Source organism: Pan paniscus, chromosome 4 (assembly GCF_029289425.2).
Source record: "Pan paniscus chromosome 4, NHGRI_mPanPan1-v2.0_pri, whole genome shotgun sequence".
In the NCBI taxonomy this organism is placed as follows: Eukaryota; Metazoa; Chordata; class Mammalia; order Primates; family Hominidae; genus Pan; species Pan paniscus.
The window spans coordinates 95,615,988-95,643,759 of NC_073253.2; the positions used below are offsets into that span (position 1 = coordinate 95,615,988).

Consider the following 27,772-nt stretch of genomic DNA (forward strand, 5'->3'; position numbering starts at 1 on the left):
GAATGTGCTGGGAATGTCCACATTTACTTGCATCTAGTAAGAAGTTAGGCACATGGCCAAGCGCGGTGGCTCATGCCTGTAATCCCAGCACTTTGGGAGGTCGAAGTGGGTGGATTACCTGAGGTCAGGAGTTCAAGACCAGCCCGGCCAACATGGTGAAACCCAGTCTCTACTAAAAGTACAAAAATTAGACGGGCACGGTAGGTAGCACACGCCTGTAATCCCAGCTACTTGGGAGGCTGAGGCAGGAGAATTTCTTGAGTCTGGGAGATGGAGCTTGCAGTGAGCCAAGATTGTGTCATTGCACTCCGGCCTGGTGGAGAGAGTGAGCCTCTGTCTCAAGAAAAAAATAAATAATAATAATAATAATAATAATATACACATAGCCACAGACTCCAAGGCAGTTGGGAAACGTAAGAAGAATCTAAAAATTCCCCTGGAAGGAATAGCAATGGGTGTTGAAGAACCTTTTGGGACCTCCACCCCATCAGATGATACATCTGCACCAGGAGGCCTTGGGGGCTTTGAAAGCAAGGGGGCTTATTTCTCTTAAGAAGGAGATTTTTCTCAAGTCTTTTCAATTGCACAGTTACCTAAGCATAGTAAGTTATATTATTTACATGCATATAAAAATATATCTTTAAAATGAGTCCATTGGCATGTTTCTGTCAATTATTTTCACCATGTTACACTCCAACAACTGTTGACTTTTTTTTTTTTTTTTGAGATGGAGTTTTGCTATTGTTGCCCAGGCTGGAGTATAAGGGCATGATCTCAGCTCACTGCAACCTCCGCCTCCCGGATTCAAGTGATTCTTCTGCCTCAGCCTCCTGAGTAGCTGGGATTACAGGCGCACACCAGCATATCCGGCGAATTTTTTTCGTATTTTTTAGTAGAGATGGGGTTTCACCATGTTGGCCAAGCTGTTATCGAGCTCCTGAACTCAGGTGATCCGCCCACCTCAGCCTCCCAAAGCGCTGGGATTACAGGCGTGAGTCACTGAATTTCACAGCATGAGCCTGTGAATTTTTATACTAACCAATTTAACTTGGATGTGAAAATTCAGAGGTCATGCAAGAAATGTCCATGTAATTAACTACCTTAGAAGTCCCCATTTTCTTCTACCTGGACCACTGTAATGATTTCTTACCAGATATTCCCACTTCAGCCTCATTCCTACTACAATCTATCATATACACTGTTTTCAGGTGAATCTTCTAAAGTAGCTACATATATTGGAAACTAAATACACAAGGATTTGAATTCCAAGCTCTTCTGATTCCTTGTGTGACTAGGAATGTCACAAAAGAATCACTCTGACACTCAATTTCCTAATTTTCAAAATGCAAACAAGATGCTTCTGTCAGTTATTAACTTATTGTCCTTTAGCTCCAAATTTACCTTTCTTTGTTGGCTCCTACTCCTGGACTCGGCCAGCTAGCGTGATATTAAGCTTTATCAGTAGAGGATGCTAGAGGGACACTGGAGGTGATAGGGGTTTCTCTTCCTCATTCTGATGTGGTTCTATCCCAGGTTCCTGCAACACACATGGATCCCATGGTACCCAACTCCTGCAGCATGTGGCAGCCAGTAAGTAGTACCTGATGGCCAGCAGCTTGCAGCACATCTGCACAGGCAGCTTCCTGTGGCACTAGAGCAGCTTTGCAAGTGGTGCCAATGTCTCCATCCATCTTTGTGAATAGCATTCCCCTGTAACCCTTTCCACAGCTTTGCACATGAATTAGTCCCCACCCCCTTTCCCAGGGGTTCATTTTTCCTGGTTTCAGTTACCTGCTTTTCCAGATACCCATGGTCAACCATAGTCTGAAAATATTAAATAGAATAATCTAGAAATAATTCATGTTTTAAATTGCACGCTGTTCTGAGTAGGGTGATGAAATCATGCTCCTTCCCCCTGGGATCCAAACTGTATACATATACTAGCTTCCCACTAGTCATCGACATCGTTGGCTCCTGACATCCAACCGTCATCATTGTTATGGTTCAATGATCCAGAATCACCCAAAGCAGATGATCCTCCTTCTGATGTATTGTCAGAAGGTCAATAGGAGCCTAAGGCGACACCACAATGCCTATGTCATTTACTTCACTTCATATCATCATGTAGGCGTTTTATCATCTCATGTCATTACAAGAAGAAGGGTGAGTACAGTGAGATAGACTGAGAGAGAGAGAACACATTCACGTATTACAGCATAACATGATAATTATTCTATTTTATTATTAGTTATTGTTAATACCTTACTGTGTCTAATTTATAAATTAAACTTTATCATAAGTATGTGTGTATAGGAACAAACATAGAATATATAGGGTTCAGCACTATCCATGGTTTCAGGCATCCACTGGGGGGTCTTGGAGTATATCCCCCCATGGATAATGGGCAACTACTGTAGTTCTAATTCTCAGGACTTCCCCACGAGCAACTTCCGCCATTACCCTGGAAGATAAATACCCCAGTGAGTCCTGCCATTGCAACACTTCAGCCAACTTATCCACCATCAAGTGAGACACAGTTGCACCATTTCCAGCAAGTTCTGCATCTCAGTCCTGTGAGAGAAACTTCGTGCAGATTTGCCTCTTTCTTGTGTGCTGGGCACCCAGAAATAGGGGTAGAACCCTTCTACCTCTATCTGCTCTATTTAAATTCTTTAGAATTTTCTTTTCCCCTCACCAGCCAGTCCCATATTATAGTTAGTAATTCTTATATTTAACTTTCCCTGTCTAATTTACTGTGTGATTTCTGTCTCCTAATTGGAACCTGATTTATACAAAAGTATTAACCATTGTCATAGGATGGTCCATTGAATAGAGGGTTTAAGTTATAAGCACGGTAGCATGTATACCGTAAAAGTGCTTAGTAAATTGTCGATGTTAATATTATTAATGAAATTTAATCCTGACAATGACAAGCACTAGTAAGTCAAACTGTAGAACTCACATTTTGCAAACATACTCCATGTTTCCTCTTTCTCTGTCTTTGCTCATGCCTATACCTCAGCTTAGATTGCCTTTGAACAAATCCTTCAAAATTAAGAACCTTTGGAAAAATACTAAAATTTTAGCCTAGGGTTATTGAGTCCAAATACAAGGAAACCTTGATTTCAAAGCAAATGTTCTTAGTGGCAATAAATTCATTTCAATCTAACAAACATTGTTTCAATACTTTGTATATGTCAAGCATTATGCTAATCATAACAGATACTGAAGAAGAATAAGACTTCTTTCTGCCCTCAAGTCATTCATGTCCCATTAGTATATATAGAATTGATGACAAAAAAAGCTATGATATAATTCTAATGGGGGTCACAAATTTATTCACATTGCACTTAATGTGAACAGATCATAGATGTCCTTTTGTCTATAACTGATCTTACTTTCTGAGTAGCTCATATGCTTCTGAATAGTAAACATAAATATTAAATTTTCCCATCATAGTAAAATGTTTATCTTATACCTTACTCTCCTTTAAAACTTCGTCTCTTATCTATCTAAATAATGCTTCAGTTTAACAAGCGTTCCACTCCAAGAAGACATCCACTTTTACTAAAGGTAGTTTACTTGACTTCGCAGCATTAGAACAAAGAAAACTCCCTTGCCCTCTACTGATTCTTGTGTCTGTGCTGGCTGGGGTTTTGAGGCATTGGTACCAAGGTTCCCATTCTTGTGGAATATGTTGCTTCCTGCTTCTCAACTACTGCCTGGAATAATGTGCGGCTTTTGTCTCTACTTGGTCTGAGGTCAGATAGACTTTCTGTCTGACTGGGCCCCACCTCAGTACTCTAGCTGGCATTACATATATAGTCTGATGCTTCTCTTCCCTTTCCACCACAGGTTCTTAGACTTAGACATTCTATCTATCATACAGCCTTTGCTATATTTCTCTCTGAATCATCTTGGCTCTCATCCATGGAATGTCCACAAACTCTCAGCTACCTGCTGTAATGCCCCTGATATGGGACAAGTAGGAAACTCTGGGTGTCTTAAAACCAAAGAGAAGCAAAAGTAACTCAATAATGCTAAATAGGTACCCTCTGTCTGGCTACAGAACTTTGTAAAGAGTCTTCTGCTCTTTACAGGAATATCATGGGTTGATTCCAGACCTTGGTGTACTACCAGTTGTCCCTCTGAGAGTCCTAAAATCGAAGAGAAGGCAAACCCTCTCTGGCTTCAATGATCCCCTCTATTACCTAAAATACTTTTCCATGCCAGGGTTTTATTTTAAAGGAGTGAGGCTTCGACTCACACATGTCAGCCAGGTGTTTCTCTTACCTCTGCTCTCTTTTGTCCACATAATTCTCTGTGGCCAGAAGAAGCACATATTTACTTTGCTTTTTTTTTTCTTCCCTGAGAGTTCATCTACATTGCATTTTTTCCAGCTTCTCTTACATAGAAAAGTCTTACGGCAGGCAGAAAAACTGGCTTACTAATAAAGAAAACACAAAAATGTTCTACATATTACATCACTTTTATATTTCAAGAGAGTTTGGTTAGAATATTCTCTTCTCGATATTTCCCAAAGACTGAAAATTTCTGGTGCTCTTTGTTTACCTTAGAGAGAGAGATGCCACAGATTACATCCGAGTCCTTTTCTTCCTGATTGCCTGCCTCATTGCCTCAATGACATTCTAGCACCTGGCACTAGTCATGGTATTACCCCGACTTTTTGAGCCAGAAACTGATTTAAGAATCTGGTTTTCTCTCTTCATGTTGTGCTAGCAAGAGCGTCTTCATTTCTCTCTATATACTAAATGAAGAAACAGAAATAGCTTGGGCACAAACTTAAAATAAAATAAATGTGTTTTAAATAGTTAAAATACTGTAGCTCCATTTCAGAGATACACAAAAAGTACTTAATGACCCCAACACAATCTCCAAAATAATTTGACCTAATTGCAAAAGGACATAACCTAACAGGATTATGAAAGTTAAAAAGGAGGTATAAGTTAACCTAGTTGGGGAATGTTCTTGAAGTCAGAAATCATGTTTTATTTGTCTCTGTATTCTTCATAACACCTAACATAGTTCCTCATGCACTGTAGAAACAGTATTTGTTGAACTGAAGTTCATGGAATTGATGTGTCATACTTGGTTACATATTGAATAGTAGAAATTAAAGTCATTCACTGACCCCTTGATAATATAAAAACATATTCATCTGCAAAAACTTCTCACAAAACTCAGGCAGAACCTGAGATGTTTTGAAAAGCTAGGCTTATTTTTATTTCTTCTAAAAATGAAACCACTTAAATTTAAAAGGTTTACATGGCTGCCACTGTGTTTGGTTTCTACACCCCATTTCATAAACATTTTCCTGTACCTTTGCTTTTGTTTGCTTTCTATTAAAGGGAGTCTGGGGTTTCTTTGAATGGAAAAAGAGAAGAGCAGTCATTGTTGCATGTATAGTTCAAAACAGCTTTATTTTCCTGACTGATTCTGCAGTCACAAGAAGCATATCACTGCAGGTGGTTGTGAGTCTGAGATTCAGCTTGAGGGAGAGCAAATCAATGTTTCACTTTAAGGAAAAATAACTAGCTTTAAGCAAAAAATAAAATTCAGGACAATAAATGAAAGCAGTATATATCATGTTCAGAAATTATATTAGTGACTCAACAAAGAGCTGAGAAATTCAACACTGTGATATAGTCATCAAAGCTTTCATCTAAGCTTTCTTTGTCTGTAACAAAGTTTCAGAGTTTGGAAATTTAGCAGAAAATGAAATACCCCAAAAAGCAATGTGATCAAAACTCTGTCATACTGATCAGAACAGATCATCTACACAGGAACTAAATAAGCATGATTTAACTGTATTACTTACACACCACAGAAAGAGATTGAGCTGATTAGAGATTATCCTGGGAATGCTTTTGGAAGAATTTAATTAACGTATTCAGGTACAGTTTTAAAATACATAAAGAGAAGCAGTAGAATAAAAATATTTACTATATTATAGAATGCAATACTATCTGGGAATAAATAGAGAGGCATACATTTGTTTTTGTAGCATAAAGAAGTTATTAGAATTACATTTATGATACTAGAAAAAATATAAATTAAGTGTAAGAGAAGGAAATATAGCATAATAGAAAAATATCTGCTTTTCATTTGGATGAAGTATCATAGGCTGCAATTGGTAAAAATCCAAAAGTTACATTTTTTATCAAGTTGAGGTAAAAGGGGCCTTTATATGTTGCTAGTGGGAATGCAAAATGATACAGCCCTTGTAGAAGAGAATTTCACCATATCTAGCAAAATCATAAATGCTTTAATTTTGACCCAGCAATCTCTCTTCTATAAATCTATCCTAAATATATGAGGAAAAAAATTTTAAAAATACGCAAATGGCAATGAATTAGACCATTATAATTTACTATCACAAAATATTGAAAATAACCATTAATGGGAAGCTTGGTGAAATATTTCATAAGTATGCAATGAAGTATACATATTTGTAAAAGAAAAAAAACTAATAAGTAGCCATATGGTGAAGTGAGTCAGCTCCAGTATATATTTCTAAGTGGAGAAACCAAAAAAGAGAAAGTTTGTATAATATGCTACAACTCATCTAAACTATTATTTTTTATCGTTCTATTAATGTTGGCTTTTTAATGGAAGCCTAATTCATTGATTTTTAAAACTTGTTATTTATTTTTCTAATTTATCATGTGTTGTTCACTATGTTTTTATCTCAAGCTACTTGTTCCAGTTTTGTCTAGCTCCCCATTTAGAAAGTTATTCCGCTAGGACTTTTACCTTCTCTCTTTTTACCTCAATTTTTTTGTTCTGTATATTATTACCTTCACATTGTTCAGATTTTATCAACTTTTTTTGTTTTCTCTTTTTTAATTTCAATTTTTATTTTAGATTCAGGAGGTACATGTGCAGGATTGTTACAAGGGTACACTGTGTTGTGTTAAGGTTTGGCGTATGATCGAACCCATCACCCACACAGGGAGTATAGTACCAAATAGTTTTTCAACCCTTTCTTTCCTCCTTCACTTCCCGCCTTATGGTCTCCACTGTCTACTGTCCCCATCTTTATAGCTGTGTGTACCTACTGTTTAGCTCCCACTTATAAGTAAGAATATGTGGTATTTGGTTTTCTGTTACTGTGTTAATTCACTTAGGATAATGGCCTCTAGATGCATTCACATTGCTGCAAAGGACATGATTTCAATTGTGCTCATGGCTGCGTAGTATTCCATGGTATATACATACCACACTTTTTTTTATCCAGTCCTCCAATATTGGACAACTGGCTTGATTCCATTTCTTTGCTATTGTGAATAGCTCTACAATAAACATACTAGTGCATGAGTCTTTTTGATACAGTGATTATTTTCATTTGGGTGTATAAACAGTAATGGGGTTGCTGGATTAAATGGTAGTTCTATTTTTATTTTTTATTTTTTTGAGATAGGGTCTCGCTCTGTTCCCGAGTTACAGTGCAGTGACCTGATCACAGAAGCAATCCTCCCACCTCAGTCTCCCAGGTACTTGGGACTATAGGTGCACACCACATGCCCAGCTAGTTTTGTTTTGTTTTGTTTTGTTTCTATTTTTTTTGTAGAGTCAAGGTTTTGCCATGTTGCCCAGGCTGGTCTCAAACTCCTGAGCTCAAAAAAATCCAACTACCTCGGCTTCCCAAAGTGCTGGAATTACAAGTGTGGGCCACCGTGCCTGCAATAGTTCTATTTTTAGTTCTTTGACAAATCTCCAAATTGCTTTCCAGAGTAGCTGAACTAACTTACATTCCCATCAATACTAAATAAGCATTCCATTTTCTCCTCATCCTCACCAACATCTGTTATTTTTTACTTTTTCTAATAGCCAGTCTGACTGGTGTGAGATCGTATCTCATTGTGGTTTTGGTCTGCATGTCTCTAATGATTACTGATGTGAGCTTCTTTTCATGTTTATTGACCACTTGTCGTCTTCTTTTAAGAAGGGTCTGTTCATGTCCATTGCTTACTTTTTACTGAACTTATTTAATTTTTTCTTGTTGATTTGTTTACATTCCTAATTCTGGATATTAGACCTTCATCAAATGCAGAGGTTACTAATAATTTCTCCCACTCTGTAGATTGTTTGTTACTCTGTTGATAGTTTCTTTTGTTGCACAGAAGTATTTCATTTAGTTAGGCCTCACTTGTCAATTTTTGGTTTTGTTGCAATTGCGTTTGAGAACTTAGTCATAAATTCTTTTACTATCATTATTATTATTATTATACTTTACTAGGGTACATGTGCACAACATGCAGGTTTGTTATATAGGTATACATGTGCCATGTTGGTTTGCTGCACACATCAACTTGTCATTTACATTAGGTATTTCTCCTAATGCTATCCCTCCCCCAGCCCCCCAAGCCCCAACAGGCCCCAGTGTGTGATGCTCCCGTCCCTGTGTCCATGGGTTCTCATTGTTCAACTCCCACTTGAAAGTGCGAACATGTGGTGTTTGGTTTTCTGTCCTTGTGATATTTTGCTAAGAATGATGGTTTCCAGCTTCATCCACGTTCCTGCAAAGGACATGAACTCATCCTTTTTTATGGTTGTATAGTATTCCATGATGTTTATGTGCCACATTTTCTTTATCCAGTCTATTATTGATGGACATTTGGGTTGGTTCCAAGTCTTTGCTATTGTGAATAGTGCCACAATAAACATACGTGTGCATGTGTCTTTATAGTAGCATGATTTATAATCCTTTGGGTATATACCCAGTAATGGAATTGCTGGGTCAAATTCCCCAAGGCTGATGTCTAGAATATTTCCTAGGTTTTTTTCTAAGATTTTTATAGTTTGAGGTCTTAATTTAAGTCCTTCGTTCATGTTGAGTTAATTTTTGTATATTGTAAGAGTTAGGGGTCCAGTTTCCTTCTTCTGCATATGGTTAGCTAGGTATCGCAGCACTATTTGTTGAATAGTGAGTCCTTTCCTCATTGCTTATTTTTGTTGACTTTGTCAAAGATCAGTTGGTTGTAGGTGTGTGGTTTTATTTCTGGGTTCTCTATTCTGTTCCATTAGTCTCTGTGTCTGGTTTTTGTCGGCGCCATGCTGTTTTGGTAATTGTAGCCTTGTAGTATAGTTTGAAGTTAGGTAATGTCATGCCTCCAGCTTCCTTTTGCTTAGGATTTCTTTGGCTATTTAGGCTCTTTTTTGGTTCCATGTAAATTTTAACTTAGTTTTTCCTAGTTCTGTGAAAAATGACATTGGTAGTTTGATAAAAATAATGTTGAATCTGTAGATTGCTTTGGACAGCATGGACATTTGAATGATATTGGTTCTTCCAACCCATTAGCATATAATATTTTTCCATTTGATTGTTTTATCTATGATTTCTTTCAGCAGTGTTTTGTAGTTCTCCTTATAGAGATCTTTTACCTTGTTGGTTAGATGCATTCCTAGACATTATACTTTTTGTGACTATTATAAATGAGATTACATTGTTGATTTAGCTCTCAATTTGAATGTTATTGGTGTTTAGAAATGCTACTGACTTATACATTAGTATGTACATTGATTTTGTATCTTGAAACTTTACTGAAAGCATATATCAGATCTAGGAGCCTTTTGGTGGAGTTTAGGTTAGAATCGTATTGTGAATTAAGAGACATAATTTGACTCCTTCTTTTCCTATTGGGATGCCTTTTATTTCTTTCTGTTGTCTGATTGCTCTAGCTAGGACTAGGACTTCCAGTACTATGAGGAATAGGAGTGGTGAGAGTGTGCACCCTGGTCTGGTTATGGTTTTGAAAGAGAATGTTTCCAGCTTTTTCCCATTCATTATGATATTGGCTATGGGTTAGTCATAGATGGCTATTATTACTTTGAGATATTGCTTCAATGCCTAGTTTTTTGAGGATTTTTATCATGAAGACATATTGGATTTTATAAGGATGATTATATGGTTTTTGTTTTTCATTCTGTTTCTTAATAATGTGGTTTATGTGATGAATCACATTTATTTATTTGCATATGTTAAACCAGTCTTGCATGCAAGGAATATAGCCTACTTGGTGATGATGAATAAACTTTTTGATGTGCTGCTAGATTCAGTTTGCTAGTATTTTGCGGAGGATTTTTGCATCTGTGTTCATCAGGGATATTGACCTGTAGTTTTCCTTTTTCATTGTGTCTTTATCAGGTTTTGCTATCAGGATGATGTCAGCCTCTTCGTACATCTGGCAGAATTTGGCTGTGAATCTATCTGGTACAGAGCTCTTTTTTTTTTTTTTTTGGTTGATAGGTTTTTTATTACTGATTCAATTTCAGAAGTTATTATTGATCTGTTCAGGATTTCAATTTCTTTCAGTTCATCCTTAGGAGGTTTGGAGTTTGCAGGAATTTATCCATTTCTTCTAAATTTTCTAGTTTTTGTACATACAGGTGTTCATAAAAGTCTCTGAAGATCTTTTGTATCTTTGTGGGATTAGTTATAATGTCATCTTTGTCATTTCTGATTGTGCCTATTTGGATCTTCTCTGTTTTTTTCTTTGTTAATCTAGCAGCAGTCTATGAATGTTGTTTTATCCTCTCAAAGAACCAACATTTTCTTTCATTGATCCTTTGTATGGATTTTTGGGTCTCAATTTTGTACAGTTCCAGCCTGATTCTAGTTATTTCTTTTCTTTTATTAGCTTTGGGACTATACTGTTCTTGTTTTTGTAGTTCCTCTAGATGTGATGCTAGATCACAAATTTAAAACTTTTCAACTTTTTGAGGTAGGTATTTGGCACTATAAACTTTCCTCCTTACACTACTTTTGCTCCACCTGAGAGATTTTGGTATATTGTGTCTCTGTTTTTATTAATTTCAAAGAATCCTTTTATTTCTGACTTAATTTTGTTGTCTACCCAAAAGTCATTTAGAAGCAAGTTGTTTAATTTCTATATAATTTTGTAGTTTGGAGGGATTTTCTTGGTATTTATTTTTATTCTCATTCCACTGTGGTCTGAGTGTATTGGTGGTATGATTTCAAATTTTTAAAATTTATTGAGACTTGCTTTATGATTCAGCATGTGGTTAATCTTGGAGTATGTTCCTTGTGGAGACCAGAAGAATGTATATTTTGTGATTGACGAGTGCAGTTTTCTGTAGATGCCTATTAGGTCCAAATGGTCAAGTGTCAAATTTAAGTCCAGTATTTTTTTTGTTACTTTTCTGCCTTCATGATCTATCTAACACTGTTAGTGGGGTGTCAAAGTACCCACTATTATTGTGTGGCTGTTTAAGCCTTTTTATAAGTCTAGAAGTACTTGTTTTATGAATCCAGGTGTTCCAATGTTTAGTGCATAAATAGGTGCATATATGTTTAGGATAACTAAGTCTGCTTGTTGTATCGAACACTTTATCACTATGTAATGCCCTTCTTTGTCCTTTTATACTGTTGTTAGTTTAAACTCTATTTTTCATGATACAAAAATGATGACTCCTCTTTTTTGCTTTCCATTTGCATGATAGATTTTTCTTCATTCCTTTACGTTGAGTCCGTGTTACAAAAAGATGGCAATTAGACTGGAAAATTCCATCAAACAACCTTGTTGGTTCAACAATTGAATTATAAGAAAAATAAAAAGAAGGGAGGGGAGCTTTAGGTTAAAATACCAAGTGCATCAACCACTTTCAATGTATTAATCTCATAATCCTAACTAAAACAAGTAATTTGAAAAGAGAGAAATTTGAGTCCCTTATATTTAATATTAATAAATTATAATTTTTAAGTATAATCATCATACTTCTGGTAATTTATATAATAATTTTTTACTTTTAGACATGATATGGTTTGGCTGTGGCCTTGCCCAAATTTCATCTTTAATTGTAGCTCCAATAATCCCCAGGTGTTGTGGGAGGGACCTGCTGGGAGGCAACTTAATCATGAGGGTGGGTTTTTCCCGTGATGGTCTTGTGATAGTGAGTAAGTCTCATGAGGTCTGAAAGTTTTATAAAGGGCAGTTCCCCTGCACAGGCTCTCTTTTACCTGCCACCATGTAAGACATGCCTTTGCTCCACCTTCACCTTCTGCCATAATTGTGAGGCCTCCCCAGCCATGTGGAACTGTGAGTCCATTAAACTTTTTCTTTATAAATCACCCAGTCTTGGGTATTTCTTCATCGCAGTATGAAAACGGACTAATACAAGATGTAAGTAATATGAATATTTGCTTCAACATAAAACAGAAGGAGAGGGAAAGTAGGAAGAAGTGTTCATTAAATAAGACTGGTCAAGAGTTAATTATTGTAAGCTTGGCAATGGCACATGTACGTTCATTATACTGCTATCTAGTTTTAAAAGTGTTTGAAAATTCTGGAAAAAGTTAATGTTGGTGCAAATTATTAGCTATGTGATCTACATAAGTTGCCTAGCTTCCCTGAACCTTATCTGGAAAAGAAGATGTTATTGTTTCCATAGGATAGTTATTTCATTAATTCTGACTTCTCTAATGTTTTAACTAAAGTCCACTAACATTAGCATCTAACATAAAACTTAACAGAACCCTGCATGTGAAGTAAAATACAAACACTGTTATATTAGTAGGAAAGCAGAAACATTGAAACTCACGCAAATTTGTTATGGTCATGTATTATAAGATTCAAGATTAAAGCTCAAATTGAAAACCTATGTTTATAATTAAAAATATAAATATTACAATGTTACTTTAAAATTTCTCAAGTTTTAGAGTTTTTCTCTATTTCATGTGAAACAAAAGAAATAACTTGAATGAAGATAAGAAAGAAGCACCAAGGGTAGCAACAGATTTACTTAATGAATTTAAGCCCTATTACTTTACAAAGTACATACTTATACCCTGAGCTTTGCCTGAGAATTACTGTAAACGCCAAAGCTGTATTATGATACACAATAATTTGTTTTAAGCTTACTCCTGTAGAGGAAAATGTGCTGAATGCATCTTTAAATATAATATGTATTTTGAAGCTAACATTATACCAACCCTAGAGACATTGCAGGAACCTGTTTAGAAAGATTGGAAGTGACAGAGACAATTTTTATGGGCATGGAGACAACATCAAAGCAAGCTGTGGTTCACCCTGTGACATTTTCACAGCAGCTCATCATAATTATGGATATAATAGGTGACTGGTCAGTTAACTCCATGAATTATTGGCAGGAATGCCAAAAAATAATCCTCCTATCCCTCCCTCATATAACCTGAGGCAGCATGATATTCCATATTTTCTATCACTTTAATCAACAGTCACAAATTTTGCTTTAAACTAAAATCTTTCTAATTTCCTGCCATGTCATGCCTCTCTCTCCTTTCAAAAAACTACCCTTCCAAGATTATTTTTAAAATAGCGGAAATAGTAATAGCTAAAAATTGGTGTTTACCCAATTTGTACTTCCAAAACCATGTGGGAAATGGACCATGTAGAGGGTAACAGCATTTTGGTTTGCTACTTTTAAGAGAATAGGAATTTTTAGGAACTCTTTGGTTTTCCCCTTTTTGCACTATTCTCATAGATCTTTACTGTAGTTCCTTGTAAGTTTTCCCAATTTAGGAGAGAAACGGGATGTGATATTTCTTTTTTCCCTTTCTTTCTTTTTTTTTTTTTTTTTTTTTTTTCGACAGAGTTTCTCTCTTGTTGCCCGGGCTGGAGTGCAATGGCGTGATCCCAGCTCACCGCAACCTCCACTTACCAGGTTCAAGCAATTCTCCCGCCTCAGCCTCCCAAGTAGCTGGGATTACAGGCATGCGCCACCATTTCCAGCTAATTTTGTATTTTTAGTACAGACAGGCTTTCTCCATGTTGGTCAGGCTAGTCTCGAACTCCTGACCTCAGGTGATCCACCTGCCTCAGCCTCCCAAAGTGCTGGAATTACAGGCGTGAGCCACCACGCCAGGTGGGATAGGATATTTCTAATAGGATGTGGCAGCCCATGGGAAGGGTCAGAATTAAGAGGTAGATGGTAGATTTGAGCTGGGCCAAAAGGTTCTGAGCAAGAGTCAAACAAAAGTGGGATGTCACTACCTATGCCCCCAATTGCTTGAACCTGGGAGGCGGAGGTTGCAGTGAGCTGAGACTGTGCCACTGCACTCCAGCCTGGGCAACACAGCAAGACTCTATCTTTTAAAAAAAAAAAAAAAAAAGAATGCTAGTATCAGCCAGGCACAGTGGCTCATGCCTGTAATCCCAGCACTTTAGGAGGCTAAGGCAGGAGGATCACTTGAGCTCAAGAGTTTGAGACTGGCCTGGGCAACATAGTGAGATCCCATCTCTACAAAAACATTTAAAATTAGCCGGGCACAGTGGTGTACACCTGGAGTCCCAGCTACTTGGAAGGCTGAGGCAAGAGGGTTGCTTAGGCCCAGGAATTCAAGGCTGCAGTGAGCTGTGATCACACCACTGCACTCCAGCCAGAGCAACAGAGTAAGACCCTGCCTTCACAAAAAAAAAAAAAAAAAAAAAAAAATCTCAGGTTCCAACCCTGGAGTTACTAAATCAGGATCTCAGAATGCAGAGATCTGGCATTTCAAAAAAAACGTCCCCTGGAGATTCTGATCAGCCAGGTTTGGGCCAGATGAACTCTAAGCTCACTTAAACCTTTGACATTTTATGAGTCTATTAAATCGAGTACAAAAAATGCTGAGTCCAAACTGAGCAAAACAAATCCCATCTCCCTATGCCCAGCCTCCTTGGATTCAGAAAGCCACACTGCCTGGAGAGTAAGCAGAGAGAGAATTGTCATTAACCCAAAGACCATCTTTGAAAACAGACTGGCTGCGCCTGAGTGCGGTGGCACACGCCTGTAACCCCAGCCCTTTGGAAGGCCGAGGCAGGAGGATCACTTGAGCCCAGGAGTTCGAGACCAGCCTGGGCAACATGGCAAGACCCTGTCTCTATCTTTCTAAGTAAAACAAAATAAAAAGCTCAGACTGGCAGCACATGGTTCTTTCCAGCTGTTCCCATGAGCAGGCTTCAGGACAAGCCCAGGCAAAGGCAGGGAGAAATGGGGTGGGGACCCCCAGGCTCACCCCCTTGTCTGCTGCATAGGTGGAGTTGGTCACAAGGTCACAGGCTGGGAGGGGTCCAAGGCTTTGGTGTGAGCAATCACCATCCTGTCCACAAAAGAGAGAAGACACAGGTTCCGTCAGTCTGGGAAAGGCTCAGACACCCTCCCATCCTCTCTGTCCCATCTTCCCCTGCCAGAACACAACTGGGGGTCAGGCACGATGGCTCACATCTGTAATCCCAGCACTTCAGGAGGCTGAGGCAGGTAGATCACTGAGGTCAGGAGTTCAAGAACAGCCTGGCCAACATGGCAAAACCCCATTTCTACTAAATATACAAAAATTAGCCAGGCATAGTGGCACGCATCTGTAACTCCAGCTACTCGGGAGGCTGAGGCACAAGAATTGCTTGAACCCGGGAGGTGGAGGTTGCAGTGAGCCGAAATCAGGCTACTGCACTCCAGCCTGGGACACAGAGCAAGACCCTGCCTCAAAACAAACAAACAAACAAACAAAAAAAAAAAAAGAAAAAAAGAAAGAAAGAAAAGAAAAAAAAAAAAAAAAGCACAGAGCCGCTGCTCTCTTCCCTAACTTGAGATGTATTTTACATAAGGGCACGTTCCTCTAGTCCTAGACCGAGCTCTCTAACATCACTCTTTCTCCCCCACCCCTGAATCCAATTCCCCCAGAGGCGTAGCCACCCTGCCAGGTACACACAGCTGAGGTCACTGGACTGAACACTGCCAAAAATGAGGTTCACTTCCTGAAATAGCTCTTGAACACAGGAGTGAATGGGCTGTGGATTCAGGTGGAATATTTATCAATGCATCAAGCAAACAGGTAGTGCAAGGTGGGAGGTAGGCACGGGGCTGGGTGCTAGGTGCTCAGTAATGACTCAAATCTAAGTCCACAGGTCCTGGGCAGTGGGAGTGGAGATGCATGCACAGAAAAACGGTGCAAGTGCCAGGTGAGGTGGCTCACGCCTAGAACCCCAGAACTTTGGGAGGCTTACTTGAGACCAGGCGCTTGAGACCAGCCTGGGCAACATAGCAAGACCTTGTTTCTACAACAAATTTAAAAATTAGGGCTGGGCATGGTGGCTCAAGCCTGTGAGCACTTTGCGAGGCCGAGGCAGGTGGATCACGACGTCAAGAGTTCGAGACCAGCGTGGCCATGGTGAAACCCCATCTCAACAAAAAATAAAGAAGAAAACTAGCTGGGCATGGTGGCGTGAGCCTGTAATCCCAGCTACTCGGGAGGGTGAGGCAGGAGAACTGTTTGAACCCAGGAGGTAGAGGATGCAGTGAGCCAAGATCGCAACACTGCTCTCCTGCCTGGGCAACAGAGCAAGACTCTGACTCGTGGGGAAAAAAAATATTAAAATTTACCCTGGCAAGGCAGTGCACGTCTGTGGTCCCAGCTATTTGGGAGGCTGAGTGGGGAGGATCGCTTAAGCCCAGGAGGTCGAGATGGCAACGAGCTGTGATTGCACCACTGCACTCCAGCCTGGGCAACAGAGTGAGACCCTGACTCTGAAAAACAAACAAGGAAAGAAATGTTGCGAATGGAAATGACAAGTGGTGGCAGGAATTGGGCACTCTATGAGACAACAGACACATCCCGGATTGGAGAGTCAGGGACAGGCTCTTAGAAGAAATGGCCTTTACGCTGAGTCAAGTTAACCAGGCGGGATGAAGGGAAGAGGCTCCCAACAGAGGGACCAGTCCGTGCTCAGAGCTCCCAGCATCTGCCCAAGGCCTCCACAGAACAGACTGTTTTGTTTTGTTTTTTGTTGTTGTTTTTTTGAGATACAGAGTCTCATTCTGTAGCCCAGGCTGGAATGCAGTGGCATTATCTCAGCTCACTGCAATCTCTGCCTCCCGGTTCACCTGAGGTGATTCTCCTGCCTCAGCCTATCTAGTAGCTGGGATTACAGACGTCCACCACCATGCCCAGCTAATTTTTGTATTTTTAGTAGAGATGGATTCACTACCTGTTGACCAGGCTGGTCTCAAACTCCTAACCTCAGGTGATCCACCCACCTCAGCCTCCCAAACTGCTGGGATTACAGGCGTGAGCCACCGCATCCGGCCTAGACTGTTGTTGAATCTGGTTTTCTTCTTCTTTCCTCATTCTTTTCTTTTACATCTTCCCCCCATCATTGCTCTGCCCATCTGAAGGCTGTGGCTGGCACAGGACAGAACAGAACCTCCTAGCCTCAAGTTCCAAACCCACACTCTCCAACAGCCAGGCTCTCAGATGGGAAGCTTCAGAGCCTTGTGACAGCCTGGCTGAACCTCTCCAGCCTGGGCGCTCCCTCCATTTCCTGCCCCGGAAACAGGCATCTCCTCTGGCCACCTCCCAAAGAAGCCTGTCTGGAAGCCTCAGGCACCCGTTCCTGGAAGCCTGTACTATTCACAACAAAGGGCCTGTCCACCCAGTCGTGCTGAGCACACCCCTATTCCCCCGAGCTCTGAATTGTCCTTTGCCCAGGCTGGGACAACATCTCAGAGCCTTCTGCCTGCTGCAGACTCGGCTCAGCCCAAAGCACTCCATGAAATTGGGGTGTGGCATCTGCCTCAAGGAGCATTTCTACAACCTCTGCTGCCTCTACCGCAAATGAAAACTCCACCTCTGAATGCCGAGTTAGAACTGCACAATTGTAAGGAAGAAAAGTTGGGCAGGACTGGTGGCTCACAACTGTAATCCCAGCACTTTGAGGGATGAGGCAGGCAGATCACCAGAGGCCAGGAGTTCAAGGCCAGCCTGGCCAGCATGGTAAAACCCCGTCTCTACTAAAAAATACAAAAATGAGCCGGGCAGAGTGGCTCACGCCTATCATCTCAGCACTCTGGGAAGCTGAGACAGGCGGATCACCTGAGGTCAGGAGTCTAAGACCAGCCTGGCCAACATGGTGAAACCCTGTCTCTATAAAAAATGCAAAAGTTGGCCGGGCACGGTGGCTCACGCCTGTAATCCCAGAACTTTGGGAGATCGAGGTGGGTGGCTCACAAGGTCAAGAGATGGAGACCATCCTGGCCAACATGGTGAAACCCTGTCTCTACTAGAAATACAAAAATTAGCCAGGCATGGTGGGACACACCTGTAGTCCCACCTACTTAGGAGGCTGAGGCAGGAGAATCGCTTGAACCTGGGAAGTGAAGGTTGCAGTGAGCCGAGATCGCACCACTGCACTCCAGTGTGGGCAACAGAGCAAGACTTCGTCAAAAAAAAAACAAAAAACAAAAAACAAAAAACAAAAGTTAGCTGGGCATGGTGGCACACATCTATAATCCCAGCTACTTGGGAGGCTGAGGAAGAAAGATGACCTGAGCCTAGGAAGTCGAGGCTGCAGTGAACTGAGATCGTGCCACTGTACTCCAGCGTGGGCAACCAGAGTGAGACCCTGTTTCAAAAACAAAAACAGGCCAAGCACAGTGGCTCATTTGTGCCTGTAATCCCAGCTACTCAGGAGGCTGAGGCAGAAGAATCACTTGAACCCAGGAGGCTGAGGTTGTAATGAGCCGAGATCGTGCCACTGCACTCCAGCCTGAGCGACAGAGCGAAACTCCATCTCAAAAAAATAGAAAAAGAAAACTACAATTTGGGTGGGTAGATATTTAGTTCCCTGAACCGTCTGGGTATGGACGGCCCTCCCATTGGGCTAGGACAGGATGCTGATCTCCGATAGCACACGTCCACCACAGTCTGCCATCTGCCAGGGTCTCCTGCCTGATCCGGCCCAGGGCAGGCAGCGGGCACTCACTTGAAGGAGTAGCCGGCAGATTCCAGGAAGGACGCAGGCTCGTTGGCCACAGACCACATCACGATGGCGGGTGCTTCTTGTCTCTGAGCACCGGTTCCTCCACCACCCACATATGGTGATGCATAGACACGTTGTTGAAGAGTTGCCAGCGGGCCAGGAGGGAAGGGACAGAGGGTCACGGTGTGGCCCGAGGGCTGGCCAGGCAGAGCGGGTGCGCAGCAGGGACTCATGGCAACATCAGGCCCACAGCAGGACACTCATCGATGACCACAATCCCATACCGGTAACATATCTGCAGCATCTCCTCCGTGTAGGGATAGTGGCTGGTGCAGAAGGTGTTGGCGCCAAGCCAGCAAAGCAGGTTGAAGTCCTTCACCAGCAGTGGACAGTCGAAGCCCTTCCCTTGGATCTAGGGGACAGCAGAGCCGAGTGACCCCTGTCCCTGTCGAAGCGGCACTTCCTCTGAGAGCCAGGACCCTGGAGAACCACCCCATGAGGCCCCCTCTCCAGCCCAAGCACCGGCTCCACCATGGGGTGGTTTGGAGCCATTTGCCTCATTGCCTTCAGCTGCCCTCAACTGCAGGACACAGGGAAGGCTAAAGTGGAAGGTGACCAGAAGCAGCCCCCACGAGGACCCAGGAGCCCCAACACACGTCCGCATCCTCATGCTTGTTGACGCCGTGGAAATAGAAAGGTTTCCCGCTGATGAGGAACTGGCTCTCGGTGAGGGCCACAGTGCGGAGCCCCACAGGGAGTGTGTAGAAGTCAAAGGCCCCAGTGACTTCTGTGCAGTCAGCCACACCTACGACAGCCAAAGTGCCAGGTGTCAGCGCCCCGACAGCCTGATCCCCATCTGGCCTGCCCTACAACAGGAAGACCCCTCGTGCATGCACCCCAGCAGTCACCTCTGGGCCTGCAGAGAAGCAGCAATCAGAGGCTCTGCCCTTCACTGGCTGACCCTGGGACCTGCCCTTCAAAATCGGGCCTTCTCCTTGACCAGACGAGATGGCTCATGCCTGGAATCCCTACACTTTGGGAGGCTAGGGCAAGAGGATCACTTGAGTTCAGGAGTTCAAGACCAGCCTGGGCAACAGAGTAAGACCCCAACTCTATAAAAAGGATTTTTTTTTTGAGACAGTCTCACTCTGTCACCCAGGATAGAGTGCAGTGGCATGATCTCAATTCACCACAGCCCCTGCCTCCTGGGTTCAAGCAATTACCCTGCCTCAGCCTCCCGAGTAGCTGGGATTACAGATGTGCACCATCATGACCTGCAAATTTTCCTATTTTAGTAGAGATGGGGTTTCACCATGTTGGCCAGGCTGGTCTCCAACTCCTGGCCTAAAGTGATCCGCCCGCATCAGCCTCCCGAAGTGCTGGGATTACAGGCGTGAGCCACCATGCCCGGCCTACAAAAAAATTTTTTTAATTAGCCAGGCATGGTGGCATGTGCCTGTAGTCCCAGCTACTCAGGAGGCCAAGGTAGGAGGATTGCAGCTCAAAGCTGCAGTGAGCTGTGATGAGGCCATTGCATTCCAGCCTGGGTGACAGAGTGAGACCATCACAAAAAATAAATAAATAAATAAATAAATAAATAAATAAATAAATAAATAAAAGTAAATAAATAAATAAAAAATCTGGGCCTCCCACCAAGGGTGGGAAACATCAGAAAGCTCAGAGGACCACACCTGCCCGTTCACCTGTCCTGGGATCCTGCTGAAGCCAGGGCTACCAGATGGGGGCAAAAGACCTCCCTTAAGCAAGTCCCAAACCACCATTACCTCCCACGAGTACAGGTAGGCGGGGTGTTCGTGCATCAGGTACGGCCACCAGAGGTTGGCACCCAGCACCTTCAGCTGGCCCTGGGTCCCAGCCTGGTTGTCCACGACCTTGTTTTCTGCATTCAAAAGACACACTTCCAACTTGAACTGGTTACTGCACTTGACGGAGATCTGGTAATTCACCAGCCCTGCAGGAGGCAAGAGAGACCAGGGCTTAGGGAGGGACATGACCTGGGTCACACAAATGGGAATGCCACTTGTGTGCCACACAATGACCACTTCCAGGCACTCTCATTTGCTTCTGTTGCTTTTTTTTTTTTTTTTTTTTTTTTTTTTGAGATAGAATCTCACTCTGTCATCCAGGCTGGAGTGCAGTGGCATGATCTGGACTCACTGAAACCTCTGCCTCCCAGGTTCAAGTGATTCTCCTGCCTCAGCCTCTGGAAGAGCTGGGATTACAGGCACCTGCCACCACATCCAGCTAATTTTTGTATTTTTAGTAGAGACGGGGTTTCACCACATTAGCCAGGATGGTCTTGATCTCCTGACCTTGTGATCCGCCTGCCTCAGCCTCCCAAAGTGCTGGGATTACAGGCTTGAGCCACCGGGCCCAGCCCTGAACCAATGTGCCCGGCCCGCTTTTTTTTAATTTAATTTTTTAATTTTTTTTTTTTTTTTTTTTGAGATGGAGTCTCACCCTGTCACCCAGGCTGGAGTGTAGTGCTGCGATCCTGACTCACTGCAACCTCCACCTCTGGAGTTCAGGTGATTCTTCTGCCTCAGCCTTCCGAGTACCTGGGAATACAGGAATGCACCACCATGCCCGGCGAATTTTTGTATTTTTAGTAGAGACAGAGTTTTGCCATTTTGGCCAGGCTGGTCTCGAACTCCTGAACTCAGGTGATCCAACCACCTCAGTCTCCCAATAGATTAGATATATTATTAATGAATTGCTTCCTTTAACACCCTATTCATTGAATTTTCCAGTAAACCACAATTACTAATTACTCCTGAAATCAGAAAAGAGGTTAAAAAGATTTTATAACAGTATCCTATGAAATCTACTACTTTCAAGTAATAGTAGTTGAATTACCAAAACCCGTCACTCAAGCCAATGACTACAATTAAGATATCAGTAACATTTCCTAGATAAACAAGTCAATTAATTATATTTGCATCTGGGAAATAGAGAAAGTACATATAAGCCATGATTTTGAAGTCAAAAGAGAGAGAATATTTGGCAAGGAGGGGTGAGTTATAGTATGTAATTAGAACATATAGTAGTTTTTTGTATGCTGGTAACTAATTTTAATTTCCTACATTTTTATGTAGATTTCTGCTATTCTTGTCCTATTTTCCTAATCATCTTTCTATATGGATGACTACATAAGTCTGAAAATACCAAAAGAGATAGACACAGAACCAATCGGATTCCTTTCTTCTTGAAGCTTCTGCACAGCAAAAGAAACTATCAACAGAGTGAACAGACAACCTACAGAATGGGAGAAAATTTTTGCAACAATGCACGTGACAAAGATCTAAAGTCCAACACTGATAAGGAACTTAAACAAATTTACAAGAAAAAAAAAATCTCATTAGAAAGTGGGCAAAGGACATAAACAGACACTTCAAAAGAAGACACACATGCGGCCAACCAGCATATGAAAAAAAGCTCAATATCACTGATCATTAGAGAAATGCAAATCAAAACCACAATGGCATACCATCTCACACCAGTCAGAATGGTTATTATTAAAAAGTCAACGCCAGGCATGGTGGCTCATGCCTATAATCCCAGCACTTTAGGAGGCCAAGGCAGGCAGGTCACATGAGGTCAGGAGTTCCAGACCAGCCTGGACAACCTGGTGAAACCCCGTCTCTACTAAAAATACAAAAATTTGCCCAGCATGGTGGCGGGCACCTGTAATCCCAGCTACTCAGGATGCTGAGGCAGGAGAATCGCTTGAACCCGGGAGGCAGAGGTTGTAGTGAGCCGAGATCATGCCACTGCACTCTCCAGCTTAGGTGACAGAGTGAGACTCTGTCTCAAAAAAAAAAAAAAAAATTATATTTGAACTTTGTTTAAATCGCTAACACATACTGGGCATTTAATAACAAAAAAAAGGACATGAGATTGTGATCCTTATGAGGGTTTGAGAGGCATTTCACTAGGGTTCAACATAGAGCAGTCTGAAACATACTGTAATAATTTAATCCAATGGCTCATCTACAGCACCTAAAAAGATTACAGCAGATTCTCATTATTCAGTGTAGTTACGGTCTAGGTCTAGAAAGTTCCATGAACAAATAAAAAGTTAGGTTTCAGCAAGCTACTGGTCATATTTTTGTAAGCTTACCAACACCTACTTTTGTTGTATGTGTGCTTATTTAATATATATTGTTGGCCAGGCACAGTGGCTAACGCCTGTAATCCCAGAAATTTGGGAAGCCAAGGCGGGCAGATCATTTGAGGTCTGGAGTTCGAGACCAGCCTGGCCAACGTGGTGAAACCCCGTCTCTACTAAAACTACAAAAAAAAAAAAAAAAAAATTAGCCAGGCATGGTGGCGCATGCCTGTAGTCTTAGCTACTTGGGAGGCTAAGGCAGGGGAATCGCTTGAACCCAGGAGGCAGAGGTTGCAGTGAGCCAAGACTGCACCACTGTACTCCAGCCTGAGCAATAGAGTGAGACTGTATCTCAAAAATAATAATAATAATTAATTAAATGAATGAATAAATAAATAATATACATTGTTCATTCATTAACATTGAACTCACAGCCAATGGCACTACAGCACTCACGCCTGAATGGAGTTTATATAATGCATGTACTTTCTCTGTAAGGCACATCACAGACTTCTTGGACTTGTGAATGCTAAGCAGCACTTCAGCACTATGCTTGGGGGTTAATTTAAATGGCAAAAAAACCAACAAACCGTACAAAAATAGGAAAAACATGGCATTAAATAGACCACAAAAAGGATACCTGACTATTGTATGAGAGCTGAAAAAGAAGGCAGAATATCACCCTGTTCAAACTCAAATTCTTTGACACTCTTTGCAAACACATGACTATGAAAGTGCTGTGAGTACTGATTTGGGGGTTACAAAAAATAGTAGGTGAGTTCACAAATACAAAAGCTGAAAACAAGGAGGATCGACTGTATTTTCGTAGACAATCTAATCTCATAGAAGATTTCATTTCAGACAAAAATCATGAGAATTACTGTATTACAAAAGGGCACTAGATACGGGGAAAAGAGTGAAAATCAGAATTAAAACAAAGGTTCAAAATTCGGCATCAACCATATCCAGTTACACTTTAATATGTTTGTGGCAGACTACATTATTGTTCCCAACTCATCACCCCTCCCTATATCTACAACCTTTCCCCAAGACAATGCAGTTCCTCCTGCTAGAGATCAGGTATATTTATCTATACTATCAATGTTAGCCATGGATAAGGTATGTGCTTTGGCTGACTGAATGTTAGTGGACATGATAGAAGCAATGGCTTCAAATGTACTTCCAGAACTGGAGTTTCCTTGTGATTCTATCACTGTGACAAAAACACATTCTCAGGTAGTCCACTGATCCAAGGGGGAACAAACACACAGAAAACATACCTAGACTCTATCTGCAGCTTGCAGCCTCACCAAGCCAAGAACAGTCAACTCATGGATATGTTAGCAAAAATAAATGTTTTTCGTACCTTAAGTTTTATATAATTATTGACCTATAGTTAACTGATATACAATATACATTAATCTTAAAATATCATTATCCCATTAAAAATATTTACATTAAAAACTGATCACTTTCTTGCCTCCGTTTTTTTTTTTTTTTTTTTTTTTTTTTTAATTAAGAGACAGGGTGTCTCAATGTTGCCCAAGCTGGAGTTCAGTGGCTAGTGGCTATTCACAAGAACGATCATTGAACACTACCTCAAACTCCTGGGATCAAGCAATCCTCCTGCCTCAGCTTTCCAAGTAGCTGGGGCTATAAGTGTGTACCACAGCATGTCAGCTCTCTCTCTTCTTCTTGACCTAAAGCCTAGCATAAAATTAGCTAAGTAGAATGTTTCCAAAGATGCCTGCATCAGTATCTCCCATCCCACATAATTTCTGTTTGATTTTGCCATTCACCCATAAAATGGTGGGACCTACCTCCCCTCCTTGCAAATTTGAGCTGGCCCTCTGATCCTGTCTAAGATCTGAAGTCAGATATTAAGGTACTTAATTAATTTCCATGTTTGTCCTCTATGCAACCTAGCAATCAAGCAAGAAGTCAAAACCTACTGATTTAGTTTGGATGTGTCCCCACCCAAATCTCACCGAGCATTGTAATAATTCCCACGTGTCAAGGGTGGGGCCAGGTGCAGATAACTGAATCATGGGGATGGTTCCCCCCATACTGTTCTCGTGGTAGTGAATAAGTCTCATGAGATCTGATGGTTTTATAAATGGGAGTTCCCCTGCACATGCTCTCTCCTGCCTGCCACTACGTGAGACATGCTTTTGCACCTCCTTGCCTTCCACCATGATTGTGAGGCCTCCCCAGCCATGCAGAACTGTGAGTCAATTCAACCTCTTTCCTTTATAAATTACCCAGTCTCAGGTATGTCTTTATTTGCAGTGTGAGAACAGACTAATACAGTAAGTTGATACCAGTAGAGTGGGGTGCTGCTGTAAAGATACCCGAAAATGTGGAAGCAACTTTGGAAATGGGTAACAGGGAGAGGCTGGAACAGGTTGGAAGGCTCAGAAGAGGATAGGAAAATGTGGGAAAGTTTGGAACTTCCTAGAGACTTGTTGAATGGCTTTGACCAAAATGTTCGTAGTGATATGGACAATAAGGTCCAGGCGGAGGTGGTCTCAGATGGAGATGAGGAATTTGTTGGGAAATGGAGTGAAGTCACTCTTACTATGCAAAGACACTGCAGGCATTGTGCACCTGTATTAGAAACGGGCATAAGATAGGCGGGAAAGAGTGAAAATAAGAATTTTTTTCTAGAGTTACCTAGAGATCTGTGGAACTTTGAACTTGACAGAGATGATTTAAAGTATCTGACAGAAGAAATTTCTAAGCAGCAAAGCATTCGAGAAGAAGCAGAGCATAAAAGTTCAGAAAATTTGTAGCCTGATGATGCAACAGAAAAGAAAAATCTATTTTCTGAGGAGACTGGGTTGTAGAAATTTGCATAAGTAATGAGGAGCCAAATGTTAATCACCAAGACAATGGGGCAAACGTCTCCAGGGCATGTTAGAGACCCTCACAGCAGACCCTCCCATCACAGGCCAGGAGGCTTTGAAGGAAAAATGGTTTTGTGGGTCCAGAACCCCGTGCTGTGTGCAGCCTAGGAACTTGGTGCCCTGCATCCCAGCTGCTCCTGCCATAGGTAAAAGGGGCCAAGGTACACCTCAGGCCATGGCTTCAGAGGGTGCAAGTTCCAAGCCTTTCAGGTTCTAGGTGGTGTTAAGCCTGCAGATGCTCCAAAGTCAAGAATTAAGGTTCATGAACCTCTGCCTAGATTTCAGAAGATGTATGAAAATGCCTGGAAATCCAGGCAAAAGTTTGCTGCATGGGGGAGGGGGGGCCCTCATGGATAACCTCTGGTAGGGCAGTGTCAAAGGGAAATATGGGGTTGGTGCCCCCACACAGAGTTCCCACTGGGGTACTGCCAAGCACAGCTGTGAGAAAAGGGCCACCATCCTCCAGACCCCAGAATGGTAGATCCACTCACAGCTTGCACTGTGTGCCTGGAAAAGCTGCACTCAATGCAGCCAGAAGGGGGGCTGTACCCTGCAAAGCCACAGGGGCGGGGCTGCCCAAGACCCTGGGAACCCACTTCTTGCATCACCTAGATGTGATACATGGAGTCAAAGGAGGTCATTTTGGAGCTTTAAGATTTGCCTGCTGGGTTTTGGACTTGCATGGGGCCTGTAGCTCTTTCGCTTTGGCCAATTTCTCCCATTTGAAACGAGTGTATTTCCCCAATGCCTGTATCCCTGTGTATCTAGAAAATAACTTGCTTTTGATTTTACAGGCTCATAGGTGGAAGGGACTTGCCTTGTCTCAGATGAGACTTTGGACTATGGAATTTTGAGTTAATGCTGAAAGAAGAGTTTGGGGGACTTTGGGGAAGGCATGATTGCTTTTGAAATGTGAGGACATGAGATTTGGGAGGGGCCGGGGAAGAATTATATGGTTTGGCTCCAGGTGGAGATAATTGAATCATGGAGGCAGTTTCCCCCATGCTGTTCTCATGGTAGTGAATAAGTCTCATGAGATCTGATGGTTTTATCAATGGGAGTTTCCCTGCACATGCTCTCTCCTGCCCACCATGTCTGACTAAATTTTGTATTTTTACTAGAGACGGGGTTTCACTATGTTGGCCAGGCTGGTCTCCAACTCCTGATCTCGTGATCCGTCCACCCCGACCTCCCAAAGTGCTAGCATTATAGGCATAAGCCACCACACCCGGCCTCTTTTTTTTCTTTTTCTTTTTTTTATCTGGAGACTGAGTTTTGCACTTGTTGCCCAGGCTGGAGTGCAATGGTGCGATCTCAGCTCACTGCAGTCTCCACCTCAGCAGGAGAGCAGGAACCTTCAGTGATCCACGGGCAGATCTGCAGCCACTGTGGGCACCTGCTCCTCCCGCGATCTTTGTGCCCACGTCTCTCCCTCCAGTACCTATTGCACGACACCCCACGTCCGCCTCCTGCCATTGACAGCAAGTGCCTTGTGCGGGTACCTGGCTGTGCTTATTAATCCATTATGGTCGCTCTGTCACTGGTGCCATTATGTGCTCACGTGCCCACTCCCTCAGGTTTAGAAGGTGCGTTGCCCGGCAACAGAAGAGTCTGCTGGCTTAGCCTTTGGCCGAGTTGGCAGCTGGACGAGGACGCTCAGAGCCCAGCTCTCGAGAGTTCAAGCATCGGACGGTTCCCCACTGCTCCCAGGAGCAGTTACCCGGGCACTCTGTGCCCCTCATTCCTGTTTGGGCCAAGGCTGAGGACCCGCGAGTAGGGCTCAGTTGCCTGGAGCCCCTTCAGCCCATCCCCCAGTTCACTTTGCTTGTGGGATCTCCCCGTTGCTCCTGCCCCTGGACTGAGTGGCAGGCCATCCTACAAGCACCCAGACACTCGACATCAGTGGTGTCAAGACAACTCCAAGAAGGTTTTCCGTGATCCCGCAAGACCTGTGTTCCATCCTGGTGATTCTGCCTTCAATT

General features: G+C 42.2%; 1 pseudogene; it reads right to left on the reverse strand.

The window, feature by feature from the left end:
• Positions 1-342: 342 nt before the first annotated feature.
• On the reverse strand, positions 343-27,770 carry LOC117980336 (beta-glucuronidase-like; annotated as a pseudogene).
• Between the last annotated feature and the right edge of the window lie 2 nt (positions 27,771-27,772).